We start from the raw sequence: 19,646 nt of genomic DNA on the forward strand, positions 1-19,646 counted from the left end.
CAGAAGGGCGGCGGCGAGCGCCTACCCCGCGACAAAGGCGGCGGCCAGCGGCGGGCGACGACCCTACGGCCGCTGTCCGCTGCCCTCTGCCCGCTGTTCGCCGCGCTCTGGAGAAATTTTTCTGTCTGTGTGCTCGAGCCCCTCCCTCCGACCCCCCCCCTCTCCCCTTATACCGTGGCAGCTATCTGCGTCGCTCTCGTTGCCGTCTCCGCATCTCCCCATACCACTGCGTCAACGATTTTTCTTAGATGCTGTTACTGGCAAAAACCGGACAGTGAAATAAATGGAAGACTTATAACAACATCCATTTTCTGCCCATTTCAGTTGCATTATTACTACGCCAATGTACATTTCGAAGTCAGAGGTTCATCGTCAGGTCTTTTATTGCTATGTAAAGACATTCATTGCGATATCAGCGCTCCGGAAACATCTATTATAGAACGTTGCTGCTTTTTTTAATATGAGATCGCAGTGAAGTAAGTCCCACGTAGTTTTTATTGTTACTAGCTCAGTAACCGTCATTGTCCAGGTGTGTATTTATACCAATCTTTTACTAGTCCAGCTTCTATTTCCCCCTCTCTCTATCCATCTCCAGCTTCCCCCCCCCCCCTCTCTGCCCACCTCCTCCTCCCCTCCCCCTGTACATCTCTCTGTTCATCTGCTACTAGTACCCTCGCTCAGTCCATCTCATACTTCTCTCTCTCTCTCTCTCTCTCTCTCTCTCTCCATCTTCTCCTGTTACTGCAAGGCGTTCGATACAGTTCCCCACAGTCGTCTAAAGAACAAAGTAAGAGCATATGGACTATCAGACCAATTGTGTGATTGGATTGAAGAGTTCCTAGATAACAGAACGCAGCATGTCAAACTCAATGGAGAGAAGTCTTACGAAGTAAGAGTGATTTCAGGTGTGCCGCAGGGGAGTGTCGTAGGACCGTTGCTATTCGCGTTATATATAAATGACCTTGTGGATAACATCGGAAGTTCACTGAGGCTTTTTGTGGACGATGCTGTGGTATATCGAGATGTTGTAACAATGGAAAATTGTACTGAAATGCAGGAGGATCTGCAACGAAATGACGCAAGGTGCAGGGAATGGCAATTGAATCTCAATGTAGACAAGTATAATGTGCTGCGAATACATAGAAAGAAAGATCCTTTATCATTTAGCTACAACATAGCAGGTTAGCAACTGGAAGCAGTTAATTCCATAAATTATCTGGGAGTAGGCATTAGGAGTGATTTAAAATGGAATGATCATATAAAGTAGATACCAGACTGAGATTCATTGGAAGAGTCCTAAGGAAATGCAATCCGAAAACAAAGGAAATAGGTTACAGTACACTCGTTCGCCTACTGTTTGAATATTGCTCACCAGTTTGGGATCCGTACCAGATAGGGTTGATAGAGGGGAGAGAGAAGATCCAACGGAGATCAGCGCGCTTCGTTACAGGATCATTTGGTAATCGCGAAAGCGTTGCGGAGATGATAGATAAATTCCAGTGGAAGATTTTGCAGGAGAGACGCTCAGTAACTCGGTACGGGCTTTTGTTGAAGTTTCGAGAACATACCTTCACCGAGGAGTCAAGCAGTATATTGCTCCCTCCTACGTATATCTCTCGAAGAGACCATGAGGATAAAATCAGAGAGATTAGAGCCCACACAGAGGAATACCGACAACTTTCTTTCCACGAACAATACGAGTCTGGAATAGAAGGGTGAACCGATAGAGGTACTGAAAGTACCCTCCGCTACACACCGCCAGGTGGCTTGGGGAGTATGGATGTAGATGTAGATGTACTACTTTCTGTCCATATCCTCTTCTTCCCTATCCCTATACATCTCTTCCTCTGTCTGTCCATTTCCTCCTCTGCTGTCTTTATGTCTACCTCCTGTACCCTCTTTCTCTGTCCTTCTCCTCTTGTTTCCTTTCTCTGTCCATCTTCTCTTCCCTCTGTTTACGTTCATTTGTTGCTCTTCCCTGTATGACCCTTCTCTCCTCTCTCTCTCTCTCTCTCTCTCTCTCTATCTCCTGCTCCCCACTATATGTATCCATCTCCTCCTTCCTCCCTCTTTGTCCATTTCTTCCTACCCCCTTCTCTCTTCACATAATAACCCCCCCCCACTCCCCGCCGCTACGTGGTTTCTGGTTCTTCCCCCCACAGTGTTTCTTTCCATCTAGTAAGTAATATGTATACCAAATTTGGTTGAAATCGATTCAGGGGTTTTAGCAGTAGTTGCCTATCCACAGCTTCGCACATATGTTTGACTTATTTCAGCCATATTTGTACACACATTTCACGTTATTTCTAGCGAATTTCATCCTGCAGTTTCGTTTCACGCAGTTCAATGTTTAAGACGCCATATCCCCTGAACTGCGTGTCGTATAATCGTATATTTTCGCAGGTACATTCAGTATTACATGTAAACACTGTCTGCTTGCAAAATGTGTTGCGAATATCTTTAGTAGTACAGAAGTAATAAATTAAAATGTCACGCCTAATGCGGCACCTTCACTGCATGGACGTCGGAAAGGTAGTAAGTGATAAAACTTTTTTTCTTTCATCATTTTGTAATGGGTGTCACCAAGAAGAAGTCGCGTAAGGGTTTGAAATGTTGTGTAAAATTTGTTGCAAATCACTAATTAGCCTCATTCTCAAATACTGGGTAAATATAGTTTGGCTATTGGCGAGTCGTGAGTTATACTCCTTTATCACCACCAACCCCACTACAACCCTTTGAGAGGGAGGCGGTTCGGTTCCTACTCTCTCAGTAGTCCTTTCGAGACGGTAAGTGATATGTGTACCAAGTTTGGTTGAAACTGATCCAGTGATTTAGGAGAAGATGTTGAACATACATGTGCAATACATACATCCACCTCTATGAAATGTATGGATGTCAACATACACCATTATCAAATATGTCAAATACGGTGTATGCTACTGTAAGAGTGTAAACAGCACGTGAAGTGTCAACACACTTAGCTGTTGTCATATACAAAGGACAGCAGCAAAATTCACTGCTAGGCCTTTCTAGTGTGTTTCTTTCGTACTGAAGGTCCTTACGTAACAAGAGAAGCCCTAATGATGAAGCTGTGACCTCGAAATTTAGAGTGGTGTAGTAATAACGCTACTGAAATAGACAGTACTTTTGTTTCACAATCAAGTTTTCATCCTTTAAAATTGAAATTATGAGGGGTTGTACGAAAATAATGCAACAGTGGTCATAACGTCTTCCTCAATTGAAACGAGTTGTTTGAACTGCCCACATATATCTGGAGCGACTCTTTCTCCAAGGTGAACCCGACCTCTATCGAAAATATTTCAGAGTTGGCACAGGGGCTTTTTCCCTTCCTTTTTTTTTATATTTTGGTATGAGGGACTCCTGATATCCAATGACTCGTTACATAGTAACTGCATTTCATTTCATTTATTATCCATATTTATTTTTTATGTGTACTGCACCGAAAATATCTCCAAAACAGTGCCAATGTCTTCGGTGTGTGCTCCGTGTCTCCTTTGGAAGACAAAAATCTTCCACTCCCACACGGTACTTGGTACTGGCAACAGTAATGCCCTGAAGTCTGCATTCAGTATTGCCCGGTTCTGTCTAGGGTTTTGTTTGTCGCCATGCGTTGAAAGCGGTACACAGCGGTACTGTAGACGGGTTCACTGCTGCAGAGTTTGCAGATGTGCACCTCGTGTATGGGTTCACTGAGTCCAATGGAAGAGCAGTAGAACGCCGCTTTGCTCAGCTGTTCCCACAGCGACGGCTAGCACTTGTGTATCACAATGCTTCAGCATCTGTAGATTATTGCACTGCTCTGTAATTAATCTTGATTTAATCCGTCATATACGTCGTTTTTCGAAAGCCTGCATTTCGGTCAACTCTTGAAACGCGTCGTGCTACGCATTAAAGTACGTAACTGGTGCAGTATTAAATTATTTAAATCTTTATTGTGTGTTGTACTTTTTGGTGATTGCATATAACTGGCTCTTCCACTGTTATGAAGGTATTTCCACAGAAACAAAAGTACATGTGGTATCAAAGTGAACAAATCATACGTCTGTGACGAGCCACCTGAAACCACGAATCCCTGACACCAAAATTTTCAGAACATATCACTGAACAGCTTCCGAAATTTTGCCCGTTTAGTTCGGGTTCAGCTCGCGTATACAAGTTGCAAGTCACTACAGTCTCCATGAAAAATGATACATTGGCGCCTACCTTAAAGCCAGCTCCTGAATCCCTATCAGCAAAGTCAAGTGTACCTGGTAATACGCAGTTCTTCATGCCCATTTCATCTCGTCTGCGTCATCAAGCAGTTGCTACTGAAAACTTTCCTTGATTGCTCCACATGGGGAAAAGTATAAAAGCGTTAGATCTGTGGCGTAGGTGGGAGATGCGTACCAGTACTTGATTTGATGTCTAATTGGTATGTAGTCGTGCATTGTTATAGAAAATACACTGATGGAACAAAAATCGCAACACAAAAAAATGTAGAGTAAAATTTCGAAAACACTTTTGTCTAGGTGCCTAATTGAAGTGATTTCACTGCAAAATCGCAGGTTACGTAAGCGGGAGATAAGTCATTGCAAATATGAAATACTGGTACATTAGTAAGAAAGGAAAACGTTCACACATTGTGTTCCATAGATGTCGGATGTCAGTTTGTGGGATGGATTTCCGAGCCTGTTTGATGGTGGTTGTGCATGACGCTGGAGTTGTCGTCCGATAATGTCTCACATGTGCTCAGTTGTAGTCAGATTTGGAGATCGAGTAGGCGGAGGCAATATGTCGACACTCGCGGGTCACAACAGCGGTATGTGGGAGAGCGTTATCCAGTTGGAAAACACCCTTGGAATACTGTTCATGAACAGCAGCACAACAGGTCAGATAACTAGATTGATTACAGATTTGGAAACGGGATGCGTGGGACAACCAGGAGATTGTTGCTGTCATACGAAATCGCACCCCAGACCATAGCTCCAGGTGTAGGTTCAGTGTGTCTTGCACACAGACCGGTTGGTTGCAGGCTCTCAACTAACCATCTTCCAACCAACATAAAGCCATGACTGGCACCGAGGCAGAATCAGTTTTCATCAGGAAACACAACAGACGTCCACCCTGTCCTCCAATGAGCTCTCGCTTGACAGTGTTTTGGGGTCAATGGAATGTACGCTACAGGATGTCTGGCTCGGAGCTGTCCTTGAAGTAACAAATTTGTAATAGTTCGTTGATCTCTATGGTTCCCACTTCTGATTAGACTGCTGCTGCATCTGCAGCACGATGCGACAGAACCATACGCCGAAGACTATTGTCTTCTCTCTCTGTAGTGCCACGTGGCTGTCCGGAACCCGGTCTTCTTGCGATTGTACATTCTCGTTACCGCCGCAGCCCGAAATCATGTACATGGTTACATTCCTGCCAGATCATTCTGAAATATTGGAGGAGGTACACTCAGCTTCTCGTAGCCCTATTACATGACTTCGCTCAAAGTCGATGAGGTGTTGATAATGGCGTCTTTGTAACTTTAAAGGTATTCTGGAACAACATCATCTCACCACGTCCAATCTCAAAGATAACTAACGCTCAAGACCGCTACAGTGTGTGTTTAAAGCAAACCTGATTTGCATACTCATAGTGGCGCTACTAGCATCACTGTTTCGGGACTGGCGCTCAAGCTGAGTAAACATCATCTTTCAGATGTTGTCTCTTCAGTACCTTTAACACATTCATCACCAAAGTGATGGAATAACGTAGAAGCCAACACCGCGGTCAGAGTGAAGCAAATTTCTGCCATTTCTTTGGCAGTCAGAACAAAGGAGCATGGTACACGATAGTGCGTAAGGAAATTAATAAACCACGCCTAAAATAATAAATTCACATATTCACGTAAAGTTAAACACATGAAAGTTCTTTCTGTGCTGGTATATAACAGAAATGAACAAAACCACCAAAAGACAATATTTTTAAACAGTACGCACATGAAATGAGATATATTCGTAGTTTTACTTCTTTTGTGCGTGTAGTTATACACTGCGCAAACTTTGGGCACGATTTCGAAAAGAAGTTCGGAACTGCATGTCTTACAAGGTCGCACACGCACTATCTCGCTTTTAAAACAAACACAGAATGACGAGTGACTAAAATGAGGAAGCCGCAACTGCTTTCGACTGGCGTTCGTCTGAAACAAGATCAGGTGACGTCCCACGCTCTTTATTTTTGAGAGGACTCATTGTATTTCGTTTCTTCGGTATTCTAACTTGCATGTTATGACAGTACGCTGTTTCAGGACAACGGAGCAGTGAAGATTTATCACAAACACGTCACTCTAGGAACGTTAAGCTATAATTGTCAGTTAAGGACACGTCAACTGTAGAAGTCCTTAGCAGAGTATATGACAAACTATAATAATTTTCGAAAGTGTAACTGATCGCTGTCCTCATGCGGTTAGAGACGTGCACGAGGGAAGTCGAAGGAAGTATGTTCGCGTTCTGGTACATGCTTCTGTTCCTTTGCGTTTGTAACATACTCTGGGACTTTCTTATTCATTAAACAAAATTATGTTCTGCAACGTTCGATGTTACCTACATATAAGAACGTGCTCTATCAGGAATGATTTTCTTCGATTTCGTGACTTCATTCAGTTTAAAAAACTGAAGATTACGCTGCTGCGAGTGCAACAACCAGCAATGACATTTATATTCTTTCTTGTCACAAATATTTGGCCGTTGTTCAGAATATTTCGCGATTTCAAAGGCTGTGAACAGTGATGACATGTACATTCTTGCAAGTCACAAATATTTGGTGTTTATTTCCGAATATGTTGCGATTTTCGAAAGTGTGAATAGGAAGGAACCTAAAGGCGCAGCTTGAATTACTGCAAATAAAACAGGCAGCAGTCGTATTTGTAGTCTCGTTTATCACAATTATTTAGCTGCAATCGGATCCTTAAAAACACATAAATTTGGCGGCCAAGACAAAGATCGCACAACACAGCAAGCAATGGACGCCGCGTGATCGATTTCCGAACGTCAGTTGCACGTGACAGCCCTTCCTCATTTTAGTTACTCGTACACAATGACTTCCGTAAAGTATGGCGGCTAACAGTACAGTGTGACACCACAGGGAGCGCTTAACAGCGTGTCACAGCCTAGTTATGTATACTCTATCTCTTTGTTTTTCACAACAGCAAAGTAAAATAAAATTGCCTTTAATGGCGGAAAAAAATGAGTTACAATTCTGTTCAAGATCTGTACACAGCTATTCTCGATCGCATACAGTAACAGTGTGTGTTCTCTATCTCTGCTTTTTGTTTTAGATTTAGCTCTTCAAGAAGCAACTACATTCCAAAGAGTAAACGCATCTCTCTCACAAGTGGAATGCGGTACATAGTACTAGTTCGCAATTTATCATAAAAACATCGTAAAGTTCGTTAAACTCCTCACACATAGTCCATGCGCTAACAGAGTCTCGGGACCCGAGTTACTACATCCTGACGGCTACTCATCAGTTGGATAGCTATTTCTTCACTTCTGAAAACCATGTTATTCGCTACAACTAGAATTATTAACAAAATGACGATATATAGGGTACGAAACAAAATTTACGATTAGACTGAGAATCTCTTGGTAGGGAAGGCGCTGCACGTTATCTTGGATGAACAGTCATCGACGAAGGTAGAAATAACTTCAGTCGTATCTCAGGAAAATGCATTGGCACCCCTGATATTTTTTTCATATCGTGCCAGAGGATATTAATAATAGCCACAGATTCTGAAGATGTTGTAGATATCTACACTCAAATACCAAAGCTGAAAAAAGCTGTTCATGTATTCATTACGAACTTAATAGATTCTACTTTTGGCAACGCAGAACAGTAATAATCTATCACTTTAAACTCAGTGAGTCGCTATATGAATCAGTCAACTCATACATATGCTTGCGTGCAACTCGTAGGGATCTGAAATGGAATGGTGACTTAGGCTTAGTCGTATGTAAAGTAGGTGACATTCTTAGGTTCATTAGTGGGATACCAAGAAACTGCTGTCAGTCTACAGGTTGAATCTTCCAAAGAAGAAAATAGCAACCAGCGTCTGTTGATAATGTTGTTAATTTACACAAATTGCGCCGTTAAACTTTTGAACCGAGAGGTTCATTTTTTGACGTTGTTCACGTCTAGACGCTTCTTTGTTGATATTTACATTAGTTTTGCACTCTTTATTCCCCCTTATGGGGAAAGATCCAGCAATTGCAGATTGCTGATCTTTAATTAAAGAGTGCGCCGCCTAGCACAGTTTATATATTGACGCTATAATTTATGTTAGGATGTGGTACCAGCGACGAATGCACAGTTCTATTACGTGATGTCAGTGCTTTTATATTCGCCTAATATGATACTGTAAATTCTTTTAAGAACCTGACGATTGTCAGTCTACTGAAACTGGTTGCTTAAAATACAATAATAAAGATTTTATCGGCAGCTCAAGTCGATAATTATGACATTTTTCAAATATCTATGAGCTGTGGGGTACCACCTCCTGAAAAGCACCGTCAGACTGCTAATCAACCATTGAATCGATAAATAATGCTTCCACGCCACTCTAATCATGTCATATAATCTACGCGGATCGCCCTGAAAGTAATTCACCACATTTATTCTCCTACAGTTATTTATTTAACACAATTAAAGGTGCACACAAGAAAGACTGATGGTTCTTCTACAGTCCCTAATTTTCCGCTTAATCTCGTTCCTTTTCTATGACCTTCCTCAAGCAAGACGCGGCGACCTGTACGCCCTGTCGGCACCACTTCCTCTTCTGGCCATGAAACCATTTCTTCACTGTGCGAATTATCTCTTCGTTATCCTCAAAATGTCTTCCACGAATGGCAGTCTTTTAATGGCCCAAACTAGTGGAAGTCAGAGGGATCTAGGGCAGAGCTGTAGCGTGGATAAAACTTCCAACCCTTTTTCGTGTTCAGAAGTTCTCAAATGGTGCGAGGCCGAGCATCGTGTTGTTGAATCAAAACATCCTCTGCGTCGTTATGTTCAACCGAATCGTAATGCGTCGATCTTCGGCAACGAGAACAAGAGCATGCTGCAGCCCGTCAGGTGTGAGGCGTGGATGGCCTTCCCGAACACTGCAAATGGAGACCGGCTGAAGCGCCTTCTCACCATGGCCCCATCCTCTTTGCCCAGCGACTAACAATACTTCTGTCCACTGAATATGCTTCATACACTGCAAACACAGGTTTGTGAATGTTCCCAACAGTTTATTTCTCCGCAGTGAGAAATGCAATCACGACACGCTGCCTGTATCGTACATAATTTACTTACGCCGTTTCGAAACATACCAAAGAAGATGAAATACGTAATGGAGTCGCAATATTTACGTTGTGAAAAACAGTGTACGACAAAATAGTTGTATCGAGTGAAAAAATAACAATAGTCCACCACAAAAAAAGAGTTAGAAACGTGGTGAACAGTGTGTGGAAAGCGAGAACACAAAGCTGTGATTATATGGCAGTGATAAAAGCGGTAATGCAACTTACAGACCAGATGTGAGGAAACTCAGATGGTTCAAAATGGCTCTGAGCACTATGGGACTTAACTTCTAAGGTCATCAGTCCCCTAGAACTTTGAACTAGTTAAACCTAACTAACCTAAGGACATCACACACATCCATGCCCAAGGCAGGATTCGAACCTGCGACCGTTGCGGTCGCGCGGTTCCAGACTGTAACGCCTAGAACCGCTCGGCCACCCCGGCTGGCAAAACGCAGATCAGCAAATCGTAATTACTTTTTTTTTAAAAAAAACTAGTTTAGTGAACTGTTTAATAATCTAAAACTAACAAAACTGTATCGTTATAGATCCCACTGATGATGTCTTGGAACAGGAGAAGGCGAAACGCGTATGGGATAAATAAAGTAACTAGCAGCAGGAAAGGGCCGTTTTACTTACAAAACAAGTATTTATATGCTTGCTGCGGAGGATGGCCACACAAACAAACTTGTTAATTAAGTAAGTATTTTTATTTGTTTACTTATGTTTGGTATCAAAAATATGGGAAAAGCAAAATCACGCCACAAGAACATTATTTGTCAAAAAACGGTGGCAGATAAAAAAATTGACTTTAAATGATTATTGCCCGGAAAATTTACATATTTCTCAATATATAACATACGTGTTTTGTGTTTAGTTTTAGAATATTCGTAATTTTTGTCAGACATTGTTTTGAGTTAGGCAGTCGTTTTGAGGGTGGATAGGGCGGCCATCTTTGAGGACAGTTGAGTTTGAGCGAGGCTAAGAGCCGGAAATGCCACCGGTATGAGGGTAGTACGGGGTTGGTAGCCACGTTTGGTACAAATGGCTCTGAGCACTATGGGACTTAACAGCTGAGGTCATCAGTCCACTAGAACTTAGAACTACTTAAACCTAACTAACCTAAGGACATCACACACATCCATGCCCGAGGCAGGATTCGAAGCTGCGACCGTGACGGTCGCGCGGTTCCATACTGAAGCGCCTAGGACCGCTCGGCCACTTCGGCCGGCCGCCACGTTAGGAGACAAGTATGTACGTAGCGACTTTCGAAAACGATCAAGTTGAGCGCGATATAGTGGATTACCACAGCGGACAACAGTGTATTTTGTGAACTATGAACAGACTGTCGACTGTCGTGATAGCGACATATGAATTTTATAGTGAAGTGTTGTAACATCACTTATTAACGGCCGCCCTCAGACTACATTTTAAGTGTTTAGTGAATATATTGGAGAAAAATAAACTACTTGTTCAAATTATAAATCAACGTGAGCGACTCAATATTTTAAATTTCACCGCAATACCTGTCTGCATTGTTTTGTTATATTTTATTTCAGCTTAAAAATTGAGTTTACGACGGGTGTGAGCTGGCACCCTATGACGAAAAACGTAACCAAACACTGAGACCAGCCACATCTCTGGGCCACTCAATTAAGCTGACAGTACAGTCGTAGGCCGACTCTTGGAACCTATTAAAATTGCAGTTTATTTATTTATTTATGTATTTATTTTATCTGGCAATGCTTTTCTTTTTAGACCTTAAGCCGTAAAAAAAAGAATTGTTTCTTGTCTGGTATCTGGCCTTCAGCCGAGTTTCAGCCTTTCTAAATTAAAAGTTGAAAAATTTTGTCTAGGCGTTAAGCAGTAAGAAATATTTTCTAGTTTGTATGTGACCTTCAGCCGAGTTTTCCAGCTTAAATTAAAAATTGAAAATTTCTTTGCCTGGGCTTTAAGCCATGAGATTGTTTGGGTTTCGTATGTGGCCTTCATCCGACTTTTATGTGAAGCTTTTTAGGATAAAGCCATTAGCCTATTTTAGTTGAAATCTAGAAGCTCTTCTCTTTAGGCCTTAAGCCGTAAAATTGTTTTCTGCATGATGTGTGGCCTTCATCCAAGTTTTAACCTCTGTTAAATTAAAAAGTTAAAATACTTGTCTTGCCCTTATGTCATAAGATTGTTATTCTTTAGTATGAGGCCTTCTTCCGAGTTTTACACGAAATATTTTAAGATAAGGTCTTCAAACTTTTCAAATTGAAAGCTCTTCTTCCTAGGCCTTAAACCGTTAAATTGTTTTGTTGATATGCGGCCTTTAGCCGAGTTTTCAGCCTATTTAGATTAAATATTGAAAATCTTTGTCTCGGCCTTAAGCCGTAACACTGTTCTTGATTAAAAAGCCAGTATTTGACAAACGGACACACTGCAGAAACATAAATATAAAAGAAGTGTTCGTACAACATCCATCAGATATGAATTTGTATGCCTGTGTAGACGAAGAGCACGTTTCGTGATAGAAAACCACTTGCAACGAATCTGTTTTTCTCCGACTGCGTTTTCCCATATGAAAAAAAATAATTTTTATAATTCGTAAATAAAAACAGTTTTTAATAGCAGACCCAGATTTCGTTCCCGGGACGAAAATTGGAATTGCAAGAGGGACGAAACCACGAAAATTCCCAGATTTATTGTAGTGCCCGCTACAGATACATAGGACTATAGCGCACACCCGCAAGAAATTACAAAATATGACAGAAGTAAAGCCCGGTATTTGAACATAAATCAGGACTCACATTAAGAATAGCAGGCTATTAATTTGACTGCTGCACTAAACCATCTGAGCGTAAAAAGATGAATTCCCTCGTACACGGGAGTTAAACGCGCTGTGCACAGCACACACACTCAACAAAATAATGAATTGAAGTCGTGTACGAGCTCGCAGCTAAACATTTGTTACCAACTACCGAAACCAGAAATTCGTAGGGTGACGAAATCACCCGAGCAGGACGACATTAAGGTCCCTTACCTTATGTATCATTTTTCTGTATGTATTTTAGTTTCAACGCAGTCGTCTTGTGAATTCCCGGAGGTGCTTACGAATAACGCTGCACTTCGCTAAAAAAAAACCATACCAGACGTTCTTGTTTGACACTACGCAAAATAAAGTTTCTAGTGGTACTAATATAATCGTTTATTTTAGTACCACTTCACACTATTACAGACACGGAATTGTGATGCTTGCTAACCGTAAGACAAGTTATCAATTCACCGACGATAAAATGCAATCACGTCACGATAAAATGCTCTTCCATAGAAATTAGTCTTATTTCTTATTCTCCCTAGCAGATGTCTTTCCCTTGTTTGTTCAGTCTGTCATGTCAACGCACTCTAGTGGTTATGTTCTTCAAATAAAATCACTTAAAAGTGCGCATCAGAAACGCCATTTTAAAATAAAAATTAGAGATAATATTGAATGTGGTGCGACTGGAGCGCGCGACATTGGATTCCTTCGTCGGGTTGTGAAGCGCGGTGCTCTTAGAGTAAAGGTCAACGAGCTGCAAGTGGATAAACTCACATAGTGGATAACATTACCCGGGGAGCGAACGCGAGTAATAAGCACTAGGAACAAACAGAACAAAGAGGTGACGTTAGTTCAAGTGACAAGCCACAGACACATTTGAAATTTAATACAGACGCATGACACTCTGTACCAAGTTTGCGGTGATGAGAATCAACTGTTGCACGCGTTTAACTACGTGCTCGGTTTCTATGTGCTCTTTACTTTATCTGTAAACAAGCTTAATTTTTTGCTGCAGAAAATTTGTTTCGTAGCTCTAGAAAGTTAATGAACTCTTCTGAAGTAAATGGTACGCCCACAGCAGGCCTTGAGAAACTGACAGCGGTGACGGCAACACAGAAATTTTTTTCTTCTACAGATTATTCTGCTCAATTTGTAACCAAGCATTACACAATAATGAGCTGTCAATTTGGTTATTAAGATTCCCATCACTCGCTACTTCACACTACTACAGACAAGGAATCGTGATGCATGCTCACCGTAAGACAAGTTATTAGTTCGACGACGATAACGGTGTACTGCTCTTGCATAGAAATTGCAGCCTTATTTCTTATTTTCCCCAGCAGATTTCTTTCCCTCCCACATTCATGATATGGGATATTTGAATGCCACGTCACCGAGCACAGTAATGACGGAGCATTTACGAAGCTGACTAAATCCTATTACTCATTTGAACTTGCTGCTCGATTTTTCTTCATTGAAATCTGTGAAATGCGAACATATATTAAGTGAAAACAAATCTACAAAAATTCGGCCTAAGGAACAATTTCTGTTTCTTTTCGTCATTAGCTTACTTCTACAATATGCGCTTATGTAGGACTATTTGTATATTATCCATGTGAGCGTTGCTTGTAATCTGTGTGAGCGTCTCAAAATTCATGAGAAAAAAGGAAAAAATTCTGCCAAAGCAAAATGTAAGTAGCAGCTAATACATTGACGGAAAAAAAATCGCAACACCAAGAAGTAGTTGTGCGACATAAACCAAAATTGGCAGGCATGTTTCTACATCTGAAAGATGATATCCCTTCGAATTTCGCGACAGCCACGTAAGAGTGACGCTAGAAGCGCCACTATGAGGATGCAAATCAGGTTTGCTTTAAATACACGATGTAACGGCCGTGAGCGTTAGTTATCTCTGAGACTGGACGTGGTGAGTTGTTGTTAGTCCAGAGAGCCTTTAAAGTTACAAAGACGCCATCATCAACACCTTATCGACTTCGAGCGATATCATGTAATAGGGCTACAAGAAGCTCGATGTACCTCTTTGGTTAGCCTTCCCAGCAACATTTTCTGTGTGTTTCTTCCAATTTAAATTGTTCGTAATTGTAATACCTAGGTATTTAGTTGAATTTACGGCTTTTAGATTAGACTGATTTATCGTGTAACTGAAGTTTAACGAGTTCCTTTTAGCACTCATGTGGATGACCTCACACGTTTCGTTTTTTAGGGTCAATTGCCAATTTTCGCATCATTCAGATATCTTTTCGAAATCGTTTTGCAGTTTGTTTTGATCTTCTGTTGACTTCATCTGCAAACAACCTAAGACGGATGCTCAGATTGTCTCCCAAATCGTTTATACAGATAATGAACAGCAAAGGGCCTGGTAACACTACCTTCGGGAACGCCAGAAATCACTTCTGTTTTACTCGACGACTTTCAGTCAATTACTACGAACTAAAAACCCTTGGGTAACAGAAGAAATATTGAATGTAATTGATTAAAGGAGAAAATATAAAAATGCAGTAAATGAAACAGGCAAAAAGGAATACAAACGTCTCAAAAATGATATCGACAGGAACGGCAAAATGGCTAAGCAGGGATGGCTAGAGGACAAATGTAAGGATGTAGAGGCTTATCTCGCAAGGGGTAAGACAGATACTGCCTACAGGAAAATTAAAGAGACCTTTTGAGAAAGGAGAACCGCTTGCATGAATATCAAGAGCTTTGATGGAAACCCAGTTCTAAGCAAAGAAGGGAAAGCAGAAAGGTAGGAGTAAGTCTATACAAGGGCGATGTACTTGAGGACAATATTATGGAAATGGAAGAGGATGTAGATGAAGATGAAATGGGAGATATGATAGTGCGTGAAGAGTTTGACAGCATTGAAAGACCTAAGTCGAAACAAGGCCCCCGGAGTAGACAACATTCCATTAGAACTACTGACAGCCTTGGGAGAGCCAGTCCTGACAAAACTCTACCATCTGGTGAGCAAGATGTATGAGACAGGTGAAATGCTCTCAGACTTAAAGAAGAATGTAATAATTCCAATCCCAAAGAAAGCAGATGTTGACAGATGTGAAAATTACCGAATTATCAGTTTAATAACTCACAGCTGCAAAATACTAACGTGAATTCTTTACAGATGAATGGAAAAACTGATAGAAGCCGACCTCGGGGAAGATCAGTTTGGATTGCGTAGAAATGTTGGAACACGTGAGGCAATACTGACCCTACGACTAATCTTAGAAGAAAGTTTAAGGAAACGCAAACCTACGTTTCTAGAATTTGTAGACTTGGAGAAAGCTTTTGACAATGTTGATTGGAATACTCTCTTTCAAATTCTAAAGGTGGCAGGGGTAAAATACAGGGAGCGAAAGGCTATTTACAATTTTTAGAGAAACCAGATGGCAGTTCTAAGAGTGGAGGGACATGAAAGGGAAGCAGCGGTTGGGAAGGGAATGAGATAGGGTTGAAGCCTCTCCCCGATGTTATTCAATCTGTATACTGAGCAAGCAGTAAAGGAAAGAAAAGAAAAATTCGAAGTAGGTATTAAAATCCAGGGAGAAGAAATAAAAACTTTGATGTTTGCCGATGACATTGTAATTTTGTCAGACACAGCAAAGGACTTGGAAGAGCAGTTGAACGGAATGGACAGTGTCTTGAAAGGAGGGTATAAGATGAACATCAACAAAAGCAGAACGAGGGTAATGGAAAGTAGTCGAATTAAGTCGGGTGATGGTGAGGGAATTAGATTAGGAAATGAGGCACTTAAAGTAGTAAAGGAGTTTTGCTATTTGGGGAGCAAAATAACTAATGATGGTCGAAGTAGAGAGGATATAAAATGTATACTGGCAATGGCAAGGAAAGCGTTTCTGAAGAAGAAAAATTTCTTAACATCGAGGATAGATTTAAATGTCAGGAAGTCGTTTCTGAAAGTATTTGTATGGAGTGTAGCCATGTATGGAAGTGAAACGTGGACCATAAATTGTTTAGACAAGAGGAGAATAGAAGCTTTCGAAATGTGGTGCTACAGAAGAATGCTGAAAATAAGGTGGGTAGATCACATAACTAATGAGAAGGTATTGAATAGAATTCGGGAGAAGAGGAGATGTGGCACAACTTGACTAGAAGAAGGGATCGGTTGGTAGGACTTGTTCTGAGACATCGAGGTATCACCGATTTAGTAGTACTGGAGAGCAGCGTGGAGGTTAAAAATCTTAGAGGGGGACCAAGAGATGAATACATTAAGCAGATTCAGAAGGATGTAGGCTGCAGTAGGTACTGGGAGATGAAGAAGCTTGCATAGGATAGAGTAGCATGGAGAGCTGCATCAAACCAGTCTCAGGACTGAAGGCCACAACAACAACAACTATGAACTGTGACCTCTCTGACAGGAAATCACACATCCAGTCACATAACTGAGATGATATTTCACAAGCACGCAATTTCACTACAAGCCGTTGTGTGGTACAGTGTCAAAAGCCTTCCGGAAATCCAGAAATACGGAATACAGCTGAAATCCCTTGTCAATAGCACTCCACATTTCATGTGAATAAACAGCTAGTTGTGTTTCACAGGAACGATGTTTTCCAAACCCTTGTTGACTGTGTGTCAATAGACCGTTTTCTTGGAGGTAATTCATAATGTTTGAACACAATATATGTTCCAAAATCCTGCTGCATACCGACGTTAACGATATGGGCCTGTAATTTAGTGGATTACTGCTACTACCTTTCTTCAATAATGGTGTGACCTGTGCAACTTTCCAGTCTTTGGGTACGGATCTTTCGTCGAGCGAACGGTTGTATATGGTTGTTAAGTATGGAGCTAATGCATCAGCATACTCCGAAAAGAACCTAATTGGTATACAGTATGGACCAAAAGATTTGCTTTTATTAAGTGATTTAAGTTGCTCCACTACTCCGAGGATATTTACTTCTACGTTACCCATGTTGGCAGCTGTTCTCGATTCGAATTCTGGAATATTTACTTCGTCTTCTTTTGTGGTGGCATTTCGGAAGGCTGTGTTTAGTAACTCTGCTTTGGCAGCACTGTCTTCGATACAATCTCCACTGCTATCGCGCAGAGAAGGCATTGATTGTTTCTTGTCGCTAACATACTTCACATACGACCAGAATCTCTTTGGATTTTGTGCCAGGTTTCGAGACAAAGTTTCGTTGTGGAAACTGTTATAGGCATCTCGGATTGAAGTCCACGCTAAATTTCGAGCTTCTGTAAAAGATCGCCAATCTTGGGGATTTTGCGTCTGCTTAAATTTGGCATGTTTGTTTGGTTGTTTCTGCAACAGTGTTCTAACCCGTTTTGTGTACCAGGAGGATCAGCTCCGTCGTTTGTTAATTTATTTGGTGTAAATCTCTCAATTGCTGCCGATACTATTTCTATGAATTCAAGCCACATCTGGTCTAAACTTATATTATTAATTTGGAAGGAGTGGAGATTGTCTCTCAGGAAGTCGTCAAGTGAATTTTTATCTGCTTTTCTGGATAGCTGTATTTTTCACTTATTTTTAGAGTATTTGGTGATTACAATATTCAGTCTCACTACGACAACCCTGTGTTTACTAATCCCTGTATCGGATTTTCTACTCCTTATTAACTCAGGATTATTGGTTACTAAGAGGTCAAGTGTGTTTTCACAACCGTTTACTATTCGCGTAGGCTCATGAACTAACTGCTCGAAATAATTTTCAGAGAATGCATTTACCACAATTTCGGATGATATTTTATGCGTACCTCCGGAATTAAACACGTATTTTCGCCAACATATCGAGTGTAAATTAAAGTCACCACCAACTGTTATCGTATAAGCCAGGTATGTGTTTGAAATCAAACTCAATTTGTACCTTTCAACAGCTGTATCATCTGAATTGGAAGGTCGGTAAAAGGATCCTATTATTATTTTATTCCGGTTGCCAACAATGACCTCTGCCCATACTAACTCACAGGAAATATTTACTTCAATTTCGCGACAAGTTAAAGTACTTCTAACAGCAAAAAACGCGCCACCGCCAACCGTGTTTAGCCTGTTGTTGTTGTGGTCTTCAGTCCAGAGACTGGTTTGATGCAGCTCTCCATGCTACTCTATCCTGTGCAAGCTTCTTCATCTCCAAGTGCATAGTGCAACCTACATCCTTCTGAATCTGCTTAGTGTATTCATCTCTTGGTCTCCCTCTGCGATTTTTACCCTCAACGCTGCCCTCCAATACTAAATTGGTAGTCCCTTGATGCCTCAGAACATGTCCTACCAACAGATCCCTTCTTCTAGTCAATTTGTGACATAAATTTATCTTCTCCCCAATTCTGTTCAATACCTCCTCATTAGTTATGTGATCTACCCATCTAATCTTCAGCACTCTTCTGTAGCACCACATTTTGGAAAGCTTCTATTCTCTTCTTGTCCAAACTATTTATCGTCCATGTTTCACTTCCATACATGACTACACTCCATACAAATGCTTTCAGAAACGACTTCCTGATATTTAAATCTATACACGATGTTAACAAATTTCTCTTCCTCGCCATTGCCAGTCTACATCTTATATCCTCTCTACTTCGACCATCGTGAGTTTTTTTGCTCCCCATATAGCAAAAGATGCTATCTTGGACTAAGTGGATAGTCATAGCCTGTGACTTATACTGGCTTTGCTGGGTCAATATTTTATCACTTGTACATCTGAAGTAACAGTAGCTATATTACAGACATGGGTTAATTGATGAAAATACACAAAATCAGTAAAACTACGAAATTTATAAATAACTATCCTATCACATGATACTAATTCACCCGTAAAAACTGTTAAACAAATTGTAATCAGAATTTAAAAGACTGTAATAAACATTCTAAAACGTTTCAGTTATTTCAAACTACGTAGAAGTTTTTACAGATACGTATGTCTCTCAGAGGAAAACAATTCGACGAGATAAAATTGTGGCGACCGGTGGTACTGTACACTCAACTGTCACGGTGGAAACACTTCCGGCTTCTTTTCTTAGACAGCGATCGTTCGTCTTGCTTTTCCTGGTTGTCCTAATTAGCGTTTCTGGATGCTGTGCAGCGTAATACGAATCAAATGCTTGGCTACTGTTTCACGAGAGTTGAATACCATTCACGAGTTCCACTAATTATAAACCGTAAACTTTCCCAGCAGGAGCGACACAAATGTAGAACCAGAGACTCGGCAGAGGGTTCAGAGCCATCACGCTTTTTTGCCACGCTGTCCTGGAGAACACACTCTGTACTACAGTGAGTGAGTGGCTTGGGAGGATAACTTTGCAACGTTGTTGACGGGGAACTGCAACCAGTAACAGCTTTTTTATATGTTTAGAAATGGTTCAAATGGCTCTAAGCACTATGGGCCTTAACATTGGAGGTCATCAGTCCCCTAGACTTAGAACTACTTAAACCTAACTAACCTAAGGGATTACACACATCCATGCCCGAGACAGGATTCGAACCTGCGACCGTAGCAGCAGCGCGGTTCCGGACTGAAGCGCCTAGAACCGCTCGAC

This window comes from Schistocerca piceifrons, chromosome 1, assembly GCF_021461385.2.
Source record: "Schistocerca piceifrons isolate TAMUIC-IGC-003096 chromosome 1, iqSchPice1.1, whole genome shotgun sequence".
Classification (NCBI taxonomy): Eukaryota; Metazoa; Arthropoda; class Insecta; order Orthoptera; family Acrididae; genus Schistocerca; species Schistocerca piceifrons.